This window comes from Triticum aestivum, chromosome 2B (assembly GCF_018294505.1).
Source record: "Triticum aestivum cultivar Chinese Spring chromosome 2B, IWGSC CS RefSeq v2.1, whole genome shotgun sequence".
NCBI lineage: Eukaryota > Viridiplantae > Streptophyta > Magnoliopsida > Poales > Poaceae > Triticum > Triticum aestivum.
The window spans coordinates 704,372,787-704,391,751 of record NC_057798.1 but is presented as its reverse complement, the minus strand read 5'-3'; positions in this window follow the sequence as shown (position 1 = coordinate 704,391,751).

Here is an 18,965-nt window from a genome sequence, read left to right as displayed (position 1 = left end):
TTTGTAAAAAGCAAAAGAAAATGATAAAAAACTTTAAAAATTAAAATCCTTTCAAATGTAGTTATGTTACTACATGTACTAGTTAGGAAAATTTAAAACTTAAATTTGGACATGTTTAAAAAGTGTAGGGAAATGTAAAACGGCTATAACTTTTGCATACGATGTCAGAAAAAACGTATAATATATCAAAATGTTCAGCACGAAAATCCGCATCCGATTTTGACTGCCTACGGTCTGTTTGCAAATTTTTAGAATCCTTAAATTCTAAAAGGAAAAAAAGTTATGCTCAAATTTCAGTTTTTTTTTTAATTTTCGTTAAATCTGGTCAAACTACTTATTCAAGAAGTATTAGTGTTACTAAATAATTATTCAAGAATATTAGTGTTACTAAATAATTATTTCAGTTTTTTTGAATTTTGGTCAAATCTGGTCAAACTGTGGTCAAACAATGGTCAAACTAATTATTCAAGAAATATTAGTGTTACTAAATAATTATTTCAGTTTTTTTGAATTTTGGTCAAATGTGGTCAAACTATGGTCAAACTACTTATTCAAGAAATATTAGTGTTACTAAATAATTATTATTTTTTAGAACAATAGTTTCAAAACCAAACAGTGAAATGTGTGACTTCATGCTCAAGCTAAATTCCTGAGGGTTAATAGGATTGACATCATACTATTGTTAGGAAAACAACAAGTGCAGACTTGAAAACGAGGGAGAATAGAACCCGGAAGTTAAGCGTGCTCAGGCTGTAGTAGTGAGAGGATGGGTGACCGTCCGGGAAGTTAGATGATTTGAAATGATGAGGGATGATTAGAGATTAGAGGTTAAATTGAGCAGTGATGAGGGGTGATTAGAGATTAGAGGTTAAAATAATTCAGAAATTTGAAAATTCGAAAATAAAAATTTGAAAAAAATCATAAAATTTTCTTTAGTACCGGATACAAAGTTTAATTCACTCAAATTATGTTATGAGGCAAATTTAAACGTACTATTATTTACTTGTTCTCAATCAAAACAGTTGAAACAATATTTTATTCAAGGTTCAAATACATTACTGGATGTAAGCTATAAATATAACAAAATCACCATTGAATAGTGCCGAAACTGCTAAATTTTTTTTCTAGCTCCCATTCCATAATGTTTTGCAACTTTGAATTTCGCATAGCAATAAAACATCACTCTCTTAGCATCCCATTTTTTTCAAAACTTTTAATGATGGTTTTCATGAGGTTTTCTTGATATGTTTGTTTTCATATGATATTCTTCGTAGGAGATGCTTGATATACACTCCACTTAGTTGGAGTCAAGAAATAAAGCACCCATGTTGGTGGCATTGATCACTCTGCACCGCCTGATCAGTACATTTGCCGGTGGAAATTAATATGTACACTTCATTAGTCATAGATCCTAGCTTTGCTTTTCTCAATGCATGGCATGGTAGGTGGATAGATCGATCGTACACATAATTTACTTCATATCATGTTAACTAGATGGATAGGTGCGCTTTGCTGCACCAGGTGAACGGTCACTTGATCATTTTGGTTAATGGTGTTGTGGATAGACCACTGAATTTTGCTAGTTTTTGTATGGACTTCTGCATCTTATCTTCACACAGACAAACGATGTGATGCTTGGCATTGTTCATTTTTACATTCCTATAAGCATGAGATTTTGTACCAATATGATGTATAGTGGATTATGGCAATATATGCATGCTAGGATTTAACTGGCCATGAGTATTAATTATTCACATGCACTTATATATACGCAGCTGAGCCTTCTTTGTGCTGCCACGTACAGCATAAGGGATTAATCACCAAAAAATTTGTTAATTAGGTAGACCCATAAACTGGCCGGGAAAATTAGGTCGCTTCGTTTAATCTAAGGTGCATGTGCGGATGCAATGCTCCTCACCACCCACCGTCCAGCCTCGTGTGAGTCACAAGCATGGTGTATGCATGCAAACAGCTATACAGCCAACGTACAGAAACAATTCATCTGACCAGTGGCCCTATTGTGATGGTGACAACCTGAGCGCTCCCAGCTATTTATTCCCAGGGAGCTTGGAGTTTTATTTTAAAGGATGTCCGTCCCATTTTGCGTTTGACAACGACGGTCGGATGCGGAGGTTTGGTTTCTGGGTGTATCTAAACCCTATAGGAAAGAAAATTAGTAATTCAATAAAAAGTCAAAAAAATGAAAATATTTTTTTAGTGAACTTGACCTTTCATTGTACTCGTGAGAAAAATTCCATCAATAGAAAATCTCTCTTTGACTTCTTTTCGGAAAAAGATAATTTTTTAGCTAAAATAGTACTCCGGTGATACTAGTGCGAATAGTGACCTATAATAGCAAATAAATTTTGTCTTTTTTGCCCTCAAGTCAATGTTGGTTTTTTTCTGAAAATTTATATACTAGTAGGAAAGGAAGTCAAGTTTATTCTAAAAAAAACTTCTAAACTATTTTCGCTTTTTTTAATTATTGAAAAAACTCTATATATGGGGTGTATATACAACCAGGTTCCAAAGTGTATTTCCCAACGACGGTCCACCTACTTAGGGCATCTCCAATGGCGACCAGTAAATTTCCTCCCGCATCCGTCCGCAGATGGGGGGAGAGGGGACCAGTCCGCGGACACCGATGCAGGAGGATGCCATCCAAAGTTAGCCACATACATTTCCAATTCTTTTTCAACAAACCAGATGAAATTCATGCAAACACAGTTGGATTTCATACAAACATGACAACTTTCATACAAACATGGTGGATTTAATTACTTTTCGAACATATATACAGGAGTACAAACACGGTGGGTCATTGACGCACCCGGGGACGAGGCCGGCGAGGCAGACCACAGGGCCGCCGTGTAGACGCGGCAGAGGCGGGTGGCAATGGAGAGGTCCTAGTCGGAGCTGGGCCGCGACAGCCGGCGCAGGGTGACGGGCGGACAGACGCGCGGACCACGGCCGTGAAGGGCCGCCTGTCACGCGAGGCCGCCGGGTCGGTGTAGGAGCCGACCAGTCGCGCCGGTGTTGGAGTAGAGGCACACAGTGGTCGACGGCGGCAGGTGACGCAAACTAATCTTAAATTGGAAAAGCAAAAATAAAACGCCGATCAAGATGATCGGCGGGAGAGAGAAAAACCCGGAGTAAGGGCTCTGGAAAAAGACGCTTTAGGGCAACCGGTCAACACGACCGGCGGACGAACCCTAGGTACGGGCAGTGGCCCCGGCGGCGGTCATGAAGATCAACCACCGGCGGCGGCACGGAGGGGAAGGGACGGGCGACGGCTAGTGTTGGATCGGTTAGGCTCATACCATGAGAATGATAGAGAGGGATTGGTGAAATAGTTGACGTATTGCTTAAGCCTTATGGGCATATATATAGAAGTACAAAACTTGAAGTAGAAGATAAGGCAGGACCAAATCCAGTCTATCTTGTACTTCATAATAATCGTATGCTCAACAGACGTGACGTCCGCCATCGCGTCGTGCATGTCCTACGTGACGGGGCAAGCGACGGCACCGTCGGTGGGGTGCTACGGCGGGGTGAAGATCCTGAGCGGCAAGGCGTCCGACGCGGCCGACCGGCAGGCGGCGTGCCGCTGCCTCGAGAACCTGGTGGGGAACTTCAAGGACATCAGAGAGTAACTCTAGCAGACCCTGTATACGTCACAAACCCGCAAAATTCTGGTGAGTATATGGACTCGCCCAATTTTCTGGACAGAACAGAGCCTGTATACTCGCCCGGCCCGTAAATTCTTTTACTCGGCCCACAAACCGCTCTCCCCTCCCCCCGAAGCAGTATATCTACGGGTTCGCGGGGCATATGCGGGTCGAAACCCTATCCCCCCACCGCCGCGTCTCGCCACAATTCCCCACTCCCCCCTCCTCACATTTCTCGCCACCGGTGAGCCCCCTTCCTCCTCCAGCCGCCATGTGGGGCCGCATGTGGAGCTCCGGCCGCAGCTCCGGTGGCAGCTCCGGCGGGGGCGGCGACCCCGAGCGCAAGCGGCATGTCCGCTCGGACGACGCGAGGAAGCGCGCAGCGAGGAAGTGGACGAACAAGGGCCTCGAGCCGCCGCCGAGCCTCCTCCTTCTCGAGACGGAGGAGTACGACCATCGGCATGGGCGTAAGCCACTAGTAGAAAAAGGGCCATTCGACCCGGTTCTAGAGGGCCTTTGGTCCCGGTTCTGAAACCGGGACTAAAGGGTCGTCACTAAAGGCCCCCCTTTAGTCCCGGTTCTTATACGAACCGGGATTAAAGGCCCTCCACGTGGCCGCTGTCTGGAGCTCCACCTTTAGTCCCGGTTGGTAACACAAACCGGGACTAAAGGTTTTTTTTTGAAATTTTTTCTCGATTTTCAAATTTCCGAATTATTTAACCTCTACTCTCTAATCACCCCTCATCACTGCTCAATTTAACCTCTATTCTCTAATGACCCCTCATCATTCCAAATCATCTAACTTCCTGGCCGGTCACCCATCCTCTCACTACTCTAGCCTGAGCATGCTTAACTTCCGGGTTCTATTCCTCCTCGTTTCCAAGTTTGCACTTGTTGTTTTCCTGTCAATAGTAAGATGTCAATCCTATTAACCCTCAGGAGTTTAGCTTGAGCATGAAGTCACACGTTTCAGTGTTTGAGTTTGAAACTATTATTCTAAAAACAATACTTATTTAGTAACACTAATATTTCTTGAGTAAGTAGTTTGACCATAGTTTGACCAGATTTGATCAAAATTCAAAGTACCGAAATAATTATTTAGTAACAATAATATTCTTGAATAATTATTTAGTACCATGAATACTTCTTCAATAAGTAGTTTGACCAGATTTAACCAAAATTAAAAAAAACTGAAATTTGAGCATATCTTTTTTTCCTTTTAGAATATGAGGATTCTAAAAAATTGCAAACAAGCCTATGGCTGTCAAAATCGGATGCGAATTTTCGTGCTGATTTTTTTGATATATTATGCATTTTTTTCGACATCGTATGCACAAGATATGGCCGTTTTACTTTTTCATAACACTTTTTTGCAAAACATGTCCAAATTTAAGTTTTTAAATTTTCCTAACTAACAGATGTAGTAACATATAACTACATCTGAAGGATTTTAATTTTTGAAGTTTTTATCATTTTCTTTTGCTTTTTACAAAACTAAAAAGGCGAATCGCGCGCGCGGGGGTGGGGGGGTAAGAGTTTGAAAATGGGACGTTTAGTACCGGTTTGAGGCACGAACCGGTACTAAAGCTCTAATCTTTAGTCCCGGTTTGAGACACGAATCGGGACTAAAGGGCATCGCACCCTTTAGTCCTGATTTGTGTCTCAAGCCGGGACTAAAGGGCTCATTTGAACCGGGACTAATGCCTTTAGCCGCACGAACCGGGACCAATGCTCACATCAGTCCCGGTTTGTGACTGAACCGGGACTAATGGGCTTATCTGGCCCGAACGAAAGCCCTGTTTTCTACTAGTACGCCCTCCTCGGCCGCGGGATCCTCCTCCGCTGCGAGATCTTCCCACACCGCGAGCTCTTCCTCTTTCGGCGCGGGGCTTCTCCCCGTGAAGAGGGAGTGGTCGGAGGAGCCGGAGGAGATCGAGGTCGTGGCCGTCAAGCAGGAGCCGGGGGAGATCGGGTGCCGCGGGGTCCCGCGGTCGTCGGGCCCGAAGATTTCGTGGCCGATGTCAACGCGGTCGCGGCCGCCATTGCCGAACAGAGCTTGCGTGAGGAGGCGGAGCGCCGGCGCCACGACGAGGGGCTCGAAGACCTCATCTTCAAGTAGGCGGTCGCGGCCAACCTTGCAGCGAAGGACAAGGACGACGAGTGGCGGCGCATCCGTGAGGAGCAGAGGGAGAAGTTCATCGGCCTCGCCAGCTCCGACGAGGACTAGAGCTCCTCCGCCGCGTCATCCTCGGCCGCGAGCTCGACCACTTTGGTATACCGGCCTCGCTGGAGCAGATTATTGATCGAATCATCAATAAAATAATGTGTTGAGCTTTATTTTGTATGAAATTCACTGTTATCAATAATAATAATAAACTAGTTTCATGCACGCATGTTGCTGCCGGCAATTTTAGCAAATGTTATTAACGTCTTTGAGACCAGCATATGGCACATTTCTGAAGTGATTTTGTACTGACTAAATGCAACGTAGAAAACTTGATGATGCCGATGTTCTTTACACCGGCAGAGACAACACAATTAGCTTGCATATATCTTTACGACACTAAATGAAGATTGGGTGTCTACCCCTTCCAAAACAATCTATGACTAAGCTCCCAAGAGTGGATAGGGAAAAAGAAAATTGATGGCATCTCGCTTAAAACAAAAGGAAACTACGGAGAGAAAAAAACGTATGCTCAGTTGCCATGGCAATCACTGTGATCTTACTATTTCTTACTACATACATATGCTTGTTGTGTAATAAAAATGTGCATACTAGAAAGTATGTGGTCAACAGTTCCGAGCTCTCGCATGAGTATCCAGTGATGCCATAATACCAACACACAAAATTCAAATTCAAAAGATTAAAAAATGAAAAAAACTGTGAATGTTCACATGTGTCTACCATCTCTAAAATTTTCAAATCCAAATTCAATCACCACATAGAGAAACAAAAAAAGACATATCTAAATATGAATACCGTTGAGTGGTGCAAGCAAAGCAAGCCCGTGAGTTTTATTCAGTTGCCTTGGTGCATTTGTTCTATCCAATGTAAGACCATGTGTAGGTCTACCATAAGTCTTAATAATCTATATGCTTTTGCTATTGCATTTTGTGAAATGTAGTTTCAAACTCAACAAGATCAAATCCACCCTACCAAAATTGGAAGATGATGATCTATGGGGTTCTATCGTTGTTCCGGTGCCAAAAAATACATTGAGCGTTGCAAACTTCAAGACCTCAACATTGCCCAGTGAGGACGATGAACTCTGTGGTTCAATAGCTACACCTCCACCAAAATACTCTAGGAAGCCTTTGAAGCCAGCAAGTAAAAACAACGATGACCTATGGGTGCCATCGCATCACCCCACCATCAACGAAAGCTCGGCATCTAGCATCATCAGGCCAATTCTAATCCATCCCTAGAAGTTAGTGCCCAAAAATCAATCCCTAAAACTTAACTCCAAAAATTCCTAGGTATTGGGAGGGTGACATCTAACCTATCCTCAAAACTTAGTTCATAAAACTTTCTTTGCCATTTCTTAATTTGTTTTGTAAACTTTAGACCCCATTTGAACTAATTTCTACAACATAGTAGTTCAAATATTGATGTCAATGATGCAAATATTTGAACAATATTTCAAACTCATTGTTTTCAAACTTACAAATTCAAATTTAAACACGTGGGGTCTAAATGAAGCAAATGTTCTAAATAAACATGATGATTCATGATAGATTTATTGTCCAAGACATTGCCCGTGGTGCTTCATAAGGTCTTCCCGTAGTTTCACATGAGTTTGCTTACCTTTGATTTGTTGATGCACTTCAAACCTATGAGTCTAGATGCATTACACAGAGGTGTGAAATGATCTTGATTGGGATCAAAATCCAAGTTGTGTGGTTGCCATCTCTCATTTTCTATGATCATGTTGTGAAAGATCACACAACATGTCATGAGAATAGTGACAAAGCAAGCTTGCAACACACAAAAATCCCTCGCAACATCTTTTCTCACAGATTCTTGAGCGAAGGCAAGGTGAGGTCTCTTCACTACTAGGGATAATCCTAGCAGTAGCGCTGGATTTATAGCTATCAGTAGCACTTGTACAAGCACTACCACTAAGGCGCTACAGCTAACTGGTAGTAGTAGCGCTGGTTTTCCAGCGCTACTGCTATACCTAGTTAGCAGTAGCGCTCGGTCTGGAATAGCGCTACTGATAATAGTAAGTAGCAGTAGCGTTTCTTATGAAAAGCGCTACTACTTAATTTTCCTATATTTTTTAAAATGCAGCTTATTGTCGCTATATTTGTATAGGTTTTATATAAAGTACTTTCATCATATGATTTTATGATCATGATTAGTTATTATATATATCAGTGGGCGAAATGAACGTGGATTAGATTCAAGTGGAGGCAACATGTGGTGCACATATCAAAAGTACTACTGCTTAGTACTTTCGATATGTGCACAACATGTTGCCTCCACTTGAATCTAATCCATGTTCATTTCACCCACTGATGTATATAATAACTCATTATGCTCATATAACAACTTAGCATCATGCATCATCATCATAATATATAACTCATCATTGTTATCATAATAACAAGTCCTACTCATCATCATCATCATCATCATACAACTTCTACTCGTTATCATAATAACAAGTCATACTCATCATCATCTTAGTCATCTAACCAACCCCATTTAATTGTTCTTAGCACATGATCATGAGTATTAGCTAGGACCTACTACCCTCTCTAAGGTAAAATAGCATAAAACAAGAGTGGCCCTGACGCTCCATTATGGAGAATGGAGATTATCCTGTCTCCAATTCTTGCGCTTCGCACAATGTTGCTTCCAAGTAGCTCCCTATGATTGTCCACACATTTTTTCCATTCTTTGATTGTCATGTCTTCATCGGTTTTAGAAATCCGGTATGAACAACGGTGAAGCCTAGGATGACCTGGCCATAAGCTAATAACATCAAGCCGACCTTTCAAAAACATCAGATTAGACACACAATCCTTCAGGATTTTTTGTTGAAAAAACATAATAATAACATTATGGTTAGCAATGTAGTTTAGCTTTAGAAGAATAGATGCAAAATGCATGGGTGTCGACATAGTAAAAATCTTACCATGCCATCTCCATGGATGTTACTGTAGTTCAACACGCGCACTAGTGGCACATATTGACCATAATGTGCAGGAGTTTCATAATTGATATTATAATTCTCAACATCAATAATAAATGAGATAAGATGATCTTTCTCCTCATAAGTTAAATCAGCGCCATTAATGTAGTAGGTTCTGTCTACCATCTTCCGTATATTTTTTGAAGAATGAAAATAAGTTGTCATTGAAAATAAGCTGTCAACTATTCTGAAATAAGTTCTCAACTATTTTGAAATAAAAAATATAAATTACTTAATAAATATGTTTGAGAAACTCACATAGAGGTAGAAGCGGAAGCGTGTCAACAAGGACCCAAATGCCATCGTCATGATCACCAAGAACGAAGGTGACATACATACCCTCCTGAAAATCATATGCCTTGCACAGTGCTTCCCAATTCGAGCAACCAAAATGGGGTACACTCTCCGAATTGTATAGCTTACAGCAAAATCATAACCATGATGGGTCCTGAGATGAACTATCTTTGTCTCCATATTGTTATGATCTTCGAAATCCAGATGCTCCAAGACATAGCGTCTTGCATGGCATGGGATAAGCTAGTCGAATTGTAAAAGACAAAAATTACACATTGAAGAAGCATAAGTCATGCTTAATTACGAAAAAAGACTTGTCATTGTGTACTGTTTCAACATCGAACGTCTCGTCGAGATTAACACTGAAGTGTCGACCGTCTACCAGGTGAGGCCTATCGCACAGACCCTGGTCGTCGCCGCAGTAGTCGCACTCCGGGATCCTATCATCGTCGTCAGACATTTCCTATGTCCATAATTCAAAGATTAAACTTGTAAAATTCAATATATGTACACCAAAAATTAAATTAGATCATTATTATTCATCACGGTTTGGTTGTTGGTCTGTCGAGTCTTTTCTTGAATTTCGACCGTCGGTGATGGTCGTTACTCCTCCTTCCCCAAGTGCATAACAAAGGTCTAGCACAAGGAGAAGAAGGATAAACGACCCCCACGACAACAGTCGGGATTCTTCGTCCGCTCTCATATATGGTGGACACTCCCTCACTGATTTTTCGACCGTCGGTGATGGTCGTTACTCCTCCTTCCCCTAGTGCATAACAAAGGTCTAGCACAAGCTGAAGAAGGAGAAATGACCCCCACGACAACAGTTGGGATTCTTCCTCACTCATTTTCTGACCGTCATGTATGGAGCCTTGACAGACCTAAAGTCAATCCGAAATGTTGTTTAATTATCTTTCTAGAAAATCCGGGCGCCTTGATATTTCCTACATATTCTAGCATAAGTCATTCCAAAATTCAAGGAATAATCCGGCATGACCTTTGCTAGAAAGGACATATCGAGCGCCTGAAATTTGCCGGAATGGAAATTAATCGACACTTCGGCAAAACATAGGCCACTTGGAGGTGTTTGGCTGGTCATCACATTGTCATAGCTATCCATCCATCCATCTATCTATATGGGGATTTGGCTGGTCTCACCTCGAGGTCGGAGGGGGTCGGTTACGGGGACGACGACGGCCGGGATGATGCAGGGGCTCCTTGATTTCTACAAAAACAAAATATACACAAAAACATTATTAAAACCATATGTCTAAAACAAAAACAAAATTTGTAAAACCAAGTTCTAACCCTAAAAATTTGTAAAACATAGTTCTAATCATCGACATGGGCATTTTCATATTTAATTTGATACCTATAATACTTAAAGATAATGGGTTCAAAAGACCAAGATCAAACGAATAAAAAATCAATTGTACTCAAAAGACCTACATTTACTGAATTGTTTCTAATTTTCTGTTCTATTCTACATTTACTAATTTTCTATTGTATTCAAAAGAAGAAAATTTACTAAAAATTTCCTATTCTATTCAAATGAAGTACATTTACTGATTTTCGTCTATTCTATTCAAAAAACCTACATTTAGGGCACAGGGCGGTCGGAGGAGGTGGGAGGAGGGCATCCGGCGGCGGCGGCGGGAGGAGAGAGGAGGGCCACCAGAGGGAGGAGAGAGGACGACGGCGAGAGGAGGAGGGAGGCAGATACCTAGCCTCCGCCGGAGGGAGGAGAGAGGAGTGACGGCGGGCAATGGCGGGGATGGCGCGTGGTGGCAGAGAGAGCGAGTGAGAGAGTGTGAGCGGAGAGTGAGGACGCGGGATGGATAAGGTGCCCATAGTAGTAGCGCTGGTTGGTAGACAAGCGCTACTGCTAAAGGCCTAGCAGCAGCGTTGTATTTTGGGTCGCGCTGCTACTACAGCTAGCGTCGGTGGGCTCATTGGGTCCCACTTATGAGTAGCACTCTTTTCATTTCTAACGCTGCTACTAAGGCATCACTTGTAGCGCTGCCCCGGAGCAGCGCTGCTCTAGCAGCAGTGCTTGTTATTTTCCAGTGCTACTACTGATGTCCTACCTATAAGCATTTCCCTAGTAGTGCTTGTTGCCTTCCGCATTTCAATTTTTCTTGACAAATGTGGACCATGAAGGGTAGGTACCATCTGCTAGGTCATATCACTTATCACACTAGTGACCGGTAACTTCCACGTTGCAAGATGAAGTTTCCCCTGCAACAAGCCTTACAAAAAGACTTGTTCTTTGCAGGACATTGTTTTTATTGTGAGATCTAGGCATACCAAAGTATCAATGCCAAATCCATTGATCATCGGAGGCAACAACTTTGAGTATGATGGTTAGATCATGCAAAATCCTAGTAAACTGCCCACTCCATCTCGAAGGACAATTGTTCGATGTCTAGTGCAAGCAATCGATGTTTCCAAGCGTCCTAGGGAACCCTCTCATTGCACCAATATTCAGTAGCCTTGTTGTGCCATTTTCATTGGATGCTATTAGGTACTATTCTCCGAACATCTCAACCACATGCTTTGCAAACCTCTTTATACAAGTAATGATAAGATCTTTGCAAATTTGGACATATTCATATGCCAAGTCACTTGGGACTGCATATGCCAACACATGCATTGTTGCACAACACTTCTAAATTGCAGTTGTACTAAGTTTTTGTTGGAAATATGCCCTAGAGGCAATAATAAATTAGTTATTATTATATTTCCTTGTTCATGATAATCATTTATTATCCATGCTATAATTGTATTGATAGGAAACTCAGATACATGTGTGGGTACATAGACAACACCATGTCCCTAGTAAGCCTCTAGTTGACTAGCTCGTTGATCAACAGATGGTTACGGTTTCCTGACCATGGACATTGGATGTCGTTGATAACGGGATCACATCATTAGAAGAATGATGTGATGGACAAGACCCAATCCTAAGCCTAGCACAAAGATCGTAGTTCGTATGCTAAAGCTTTTCTAATGTCAAGTATCATTTCCTTAGACCATGAGATTGTGCAACTCCCGGATACCGTAGGAATGCTTTGGGTGTACCAAACGTCACAACGTAACTGGGTGGCTATAAAGGTGCACTACAGGTATCTCCGAAAGTGTCTGTTGGGTTGGCACGAATCGAGACTGGGATTTGTCACTCCGTGTGACGGAGAGGTATCTCTGGGCCCACTCGGTAGGACATCATCATAATGTGCACAATGTGACCAGGGGGTTGATCACGGGATGATGTGTTATGGAACGAGTAAAAAGACTTGCCGGTAACGAGATTGAACAAGGTATCGGTATACCGACGATCGAATCTCGGGCAAGTACAATACCGCTAGACAAAGGGAATTGTATACGGGATCGATTGAGTCCTTGACATCGTGGTTCATCCGATGAGATCATTGTGGAACATGTGGGAGCCAACATGGGTATCCAGATCCCGCTGTTGGTTATTAGCCGGAGAACGTCTAGGTCATGTCTGCATGGTTCTCGAACCCGTAGGGTCTACACACTTAAGGTTCGATGACGCTAGGGTTATAAAGGAAGTTTGTATGTGGTTACCGAATGTTGTTCGGAGTCCCGGATGAGATCCCGTACATCACGAGGAGTTCCGGAATGGTCCGGAGGTAAAGATTTATATATGGGAAGTCCTATTTTGGCCACCGGAAAATATTCGGGATTTTTCGGTATTGTACTGGGAAGGTTCTAGAAGGTTCCGGAGTGGGGCCCACCTGCATGGGGGGACCCACATGAACATGGGTAGTGGGGGCAAGGCCCCACATCCCTGGTCAAGGCACACCAAGATCCCCCTTAGAAGGAATAAGATCATATCCCGAAGGGATAAGATCAAGATCCCTAAAAAGGGGGGATAACAATCGGTGGGGAAGGAAATGATGGGATTTCTTTCCTCTCACCTTTGCCAACGCCCCAATGGACTTGGAGGGCAATAAACCAGCCCCCTACACCCCTATATATAGTGGGGAGGCGCATGGGAGCTTCACCCAAGTTCTGGCGCAGCCCTCCCCCTCTCCCAAGTCCTCCTCCTCTCCCGCGGTGCTTGGCGAAGCCCTGCAGGATTGCCACGCTCCTCCATCACCACCACACCGTTGTGCTGCTGCTGGATGGAGTCTTCCTCAACCTCTCCCTCTCTCCTTGCTAGATCAAGGCATGGGAGAAGTCACCGGGTTGTACGTGTGTTGAACGTGGAGGTGCCGTCCGTTCGGCACTAGGATCTTCGGTGATTTGGATCACGACGAGTATGACTCCATCAACCCCGTTCACTTGAACGCTTCCGCTTAGCGATCTACAAGGGTATGTAGATGCACTCTCCTTCCCCTCGTTGCTAGTTTCTCCATAGATAGATCTTGGTGACTCGTAGAAAAATTTTGAATTTATGCTACGTTCCCCAACAGTGGCATCATGAGCTAGGTCTATTGCGTAGATTCTTTGCATGAGTAGAACACAAAGTAGTTGTGGGCGTTGATTTTGTTCAATATGCTTACCGTTACTAGTCCAATCTTGTTCGATGGTATTGTGGGATGAAGCGGCCCGGACCGACCTTACACGTACTCTTACGTGAGACAGGTTCCACCGACTGACATGCACTTGGTGCATAAGGTGGCTAGCGGGTGCCAGTCTCTCCCACTTTAGTCGGAACGGATTCGATGAAAAGGGTCCTTATGAAGGGTTAAATAGCAATTGGCATATCACGTTGTGGTTTTGCGTAGGTAAGAAACATTCTTGCTAGAAACCCATAGCAGCCACGTAAAACATGCAAACAACAATTAGAGGACGTCTAACTTGTTTTTGCAGGGTATGCTATGTGATGTGATATGGCTAAGAAGAATGTGATGAATGATATGTGATGTATGAGATTGATCATGTTCTTGTAATAGGAATCACGACTTGCATGTCGATGAGTATGACAACCGGCAGGAGCCATAGGAGTTGTCTTAATTTATTGTATGACTTGCGTGTCATTAAACAACGCCATGTAATTACTTTACTTTATTGCTAACCGGTAGCCATATTAGTAGAAGTAATAGTTGGCGTGACAATTCATGAAGACACGATGATGGAGATCATGATGATGGAGATCATGGTGTCATGCCGGTGACGATGATGATCATGGAGCCCCGAAGATGGAGATCAAAAGGAGCAATGTGATATTGGCCATATCATGTCACTATTTGATTGCATGTGATGTTTATCATGTTTATGCATCTTATTTGCTTAGAACGACGGTAGTAAATAAGATGATCCCTCATTAAAATTTCAAGAAAGTGTTCCCCCTAACTGTGCACCGTTGCGAAAGTTCGTCGTTTCGAAGCACCACGTGATGATCGGGTGTGATAGATTCTTATGTTCACATACAACGGTTGTAAGCCAGATTTACACACGCGAAACACTTAGGTTGACTTGACGAGCCTAGCATGTACAGACATGGCCTCGGAACACAAGAGACCGAAAGGTCGAGCATGAGTCGTATAGTAGATACGATCAACATAAAGATGTTCACCGATGATGACTAGTCCGTCTCACACGATGATCGGACACGGCCTAGTTGACTCGGATCATGTAATCACTTAGATGACTAGAGGGATGTCTATCTGAGTGGGAGTTCATAAGATGAACTTAATTATCCTGAACATAGTCAAAAGATTCTTGCAAATTATGTCATAGCTCGCGCTTTAGTTCCACTATTTTAGATATGTTCCTAGAGAAAATTTAGTTGAAAGTTGATAGTAGCAATTATGCGGACTGGGTCCGTGAACTGAGGGTTGTCCTCATTGCTTCGTAGAAGGCTTATTTCCTTAATGCACCGCTCGGTGTGCTGGACCTCGAACGTAGTCTGTGGATGTTGCGAACATCTGACATACACGTTTTGATAACTACGTGATAGTTCAGTTAAATGGTTTAGAGTAGAGGCACCAAAGACGTTTTCAAAACGTCGCGGAACATATGATATGTTTCGAGGGCTGAAATTGGGATTTCAGGCTCGTGCCCACGTCAAGAGGTATGAGACCTCCGACGATTTTCTTAGCCTGCAAACTAAGGGAGAAAAGCTCAATCGTTGAGCTTGTGCTCAGATTGTCTGAGTACAACAATCACTTGAATCGAGTGGGAGTTGATCTTCCAGATGAGATAGTGATGTTTCTCCAAAGTCATTGCCACCAAGCTGCTAGAGCTTCGTGATGAACTATAACATATCAGGGATAGATATGATGATCCTTGAGGTATTCGTGATGTTTGACACTACGAAAGTAGAAATCAAGAAGGAGCATCAATTGTTGATGGTTGGTGAAACCACTAGTTTCAAGAAGGGCAAGGGCAAGAAGGGATACTTCATGAAACGACAAATCAGTTGTTGCTCTAGTGAAGAAACCCAAGGTTGAACCCAAACCCGAGACTAAGTGCTTCTGTAATAAGGGGAACAGCCACTGGAGCAGAATTACCCTAGATACTTGGTAGATGAGAAGGCTGGCATGGTCGATAGAAGTATATTGGATATACATTATGTTAATGTGTACTTTACTAGTACTCCTAGTAGCACCAGGGTATTAAGATACCGGTTCGGTTGCTAAGTGTTAGTAACTCGAAATAAAAGAGCTACGGAATAAACGGAGACTAGCTAAAGGTGAGCTGATGATATGTGTTGGAAGTGTTTCCAAGTTTGATGTGATCAAACATCGCACGCTCCCTCTACCATCAAGATTAGTATTAAACCTGAATAATTGTCATTTGGTGTTTGCGTTGAGTATAGACATGATTGGATTATGTCTATCACAATACGGTTATTCATTTTAGGAGAATAATGGTTACTCTATATATTTGAATAATACCTTCAGTGGTCTTGCACCTAAAGGAATGGTTTATTGAATCTCGATCGTAGTGATACACATTTTCATGCCAAAGATATAAGATAGTAATGATAGTACCACTTACTTGTGGCACTGCCATGTGAGTCATATTGGTATAAAACGCATGAAGAAGCTCCATGTTGATGGATCTTTGGACTCACTCGTTTTTGAAAAGTTTGAGACATGCGAACCATGTCTATTGGTGTATACGCATGAAGAAACTCCATGCAGATGGATCGTTTGGACTCACTTGATTTTGAATCACTTGAGATATGCAAATCATACCACATGGGCAACATGACTGAAAAGCCTCGTTTTTCAGTAAGATGGAATAAGAAAGCAACTTGTTGGAAGTAATACATTTTGATGTGTGCAGTCCAATGAGTGCTGAGGCACGTAGTGGATATCGTTATGTTCTTACTTCACGGATGATTTGAGTAGATACTGAGTATATTTACTTGATGAAACACAAGTCTAAATTATTGAATGGTTCAAGTAATTTCATAGTGAAGTTGAAGATCATCGTGACAAGAGGATAAAATGTCTATAATATGATCATAGAGATGAGTATCTGAGTTACGAGCTTTGGCACGCAATTAAGACATTGTGGAAATTGTTTCACAATTAATACCGCCTGGAACACCATAGTGTGATGGTGTGTCCAAACATCATAGTTGCACCCTATTGGATATGATGCGTACCATGATGTCTCTTATCAAAATACCACTATCGTTCATGGGTTAGTCATTAGAGACAACCGCACTCACTTTAATAGGGCACCATGTAATTCCATTGAGACGACACCGTTTGAACTATGGTTTGGAGAAACCTAAGCTATCCTTTCTTAAAAGTTTGGGGCTGCGACGCTTATGTGAAAAAGTTTCAGGTTGATAAGCTCGAACCCAAAGCGGATAAAATGCATCTTCATAGGACACCCGAAATAGTTGGGTATACCTCCTAATTCAGATCCGAAAGCAATAGGGATTGTTCCTTGAATCGGGTCCTTTCTCGAAGAAAGGTTTGTCTCGAGAATTTAGTGGGAGGATGGTGGAGACTTGATGAGATTATTGAATCGTCACTTCAACAAGTGTGTAGCAGGGCACAGGAAGTTGTTCCTGTGGCGCCTACACCAATTGAAGTAGAAGCTTATGATAGTGATCATGAAGTTTTGGATCAAGTCACTACCGTACCTCGTAGGGTGACAAGGATGCGTACTAATTCAGAGTGGTACAGTAATCCTGTCTTGAAGGTCATGTTGCTAGACAACAATGAACCTACGAGCTATGGAGAAGCGATGGTGGGCCCAAATTCCAACAAATGGTTAGAAGCCATGAAATCCGAGATAGGATCCATGTATCAGAACAAAGCATGAACTTTGGTGGACTTGCCCGATGATCGGCAAGCCATTGAGATAAATGGATCTTTAAGAAGAAGACGGACGTGGACGGTAATGTCACCGTCTATGAAGCTCGACTTGTGGCGAAGAGTTTTTCACAAGTTCAAGGAGTTGACTACGATGAGATTTTCTCATCCGTAGCGATGCTTAAGTCCGTCGGAATCATGTTAGCATTAGCTGCATTTATGAAATCTAGCAGATGGATGTCAAAACGAGTTTCCTTACCAGTTATCATAAGGAAAGGTTGTATGTGATATGATCAAAAAGGTTTTGTCGATCCTAAGGATGCTAAAAGGTATACTGGCTCTAGCGATCCTTCTAAGGACTGGAGTAAGCATCTCAGAGTTGGAATATGCACTTTGATAAGATGATCAAAGATTTTGGGTTTATACAAAGTTTATGAGAAACTTGTATTTCCAAAGAAGTGAGTGGGAGCACTATAGAATTTCTGATGAGTATATGTTGTTGACATATTGTTGATCAGAAATGATGTAGAATTTCTGGAAATCATATAGGGTTATTTGAAAAGTGTTTTTCAATGGAAAACCTGGATTAAGCTACTTGAACATTGAGCATCAAGATCTATGAGGATAGATCAAAAAACGCTAAATGGTACTTTCAAATGAGCACATACCTTGACATGATCTTGAAGGTGTTCAAGATGGATCAGTCAAAGAAGGAGTTCTTGCCTGAGTTGTAAGGTATGAAGTTAAGAGTTAAAGCTCGACCACGACAGAAGATAGAGAAAGGACGAATGTCGTCCCCTATGCTTCAGACATGGGCTCTATAGTATGCTATGTTGTGTACCGCACCAGAAGTGTGCCTTGCCATGAGTCAGTCAAGGGGTACAAGAATGATCCAGGAATGGATCATTGGACAGCAGTCAAAATTGTCCTTGTAACAAATAAGGACATGTTTCTCGAGAGGTGATAAAGAGTTCGGCGTAAAGGGTTACGTCGATGCAAGCTTTAACACCTATCCGAGTGACTCTGAGTAGCAAACCGGATACGTATAGTGGAGTAACCATTTGGAATATCTCCAAGTGGAGCGTGGAAGTAGCATTTACAATATGACCTAGAGATTTGCGAAGTACATACGGATCTGAATGTTGCAGACCCATTGACTAAAACCTCTCTCACAAGCAAAACATGATCAAACCCCAGAACTCATTGAGTCTTAATCACATGATGATATGAACTAGTTTAGACACTAGTAAACTCTTTGGATGTTGGTCACATCGCGATGTGACCTGTGAGTGTTAATCACATGGCGATGTGAACTAGATTATTGACTCTAGTGCAAGTGGGAGACTGTTGGAAATATGCCCTAGAGGCAATAATAAATTAGTTATTATTATATTTCCTTGTTCATGATAATCATGTATTATCCATGCTATAATTGTATTGATACGAAACTCAGATACATGTGTGGGTACATAGACAACACCATGTCCCTAGTAAGCCTCTAGTTCACTAGCTCGTTGATCAACAGATGGTTATGGTTTCCTGACCATTTACATTGG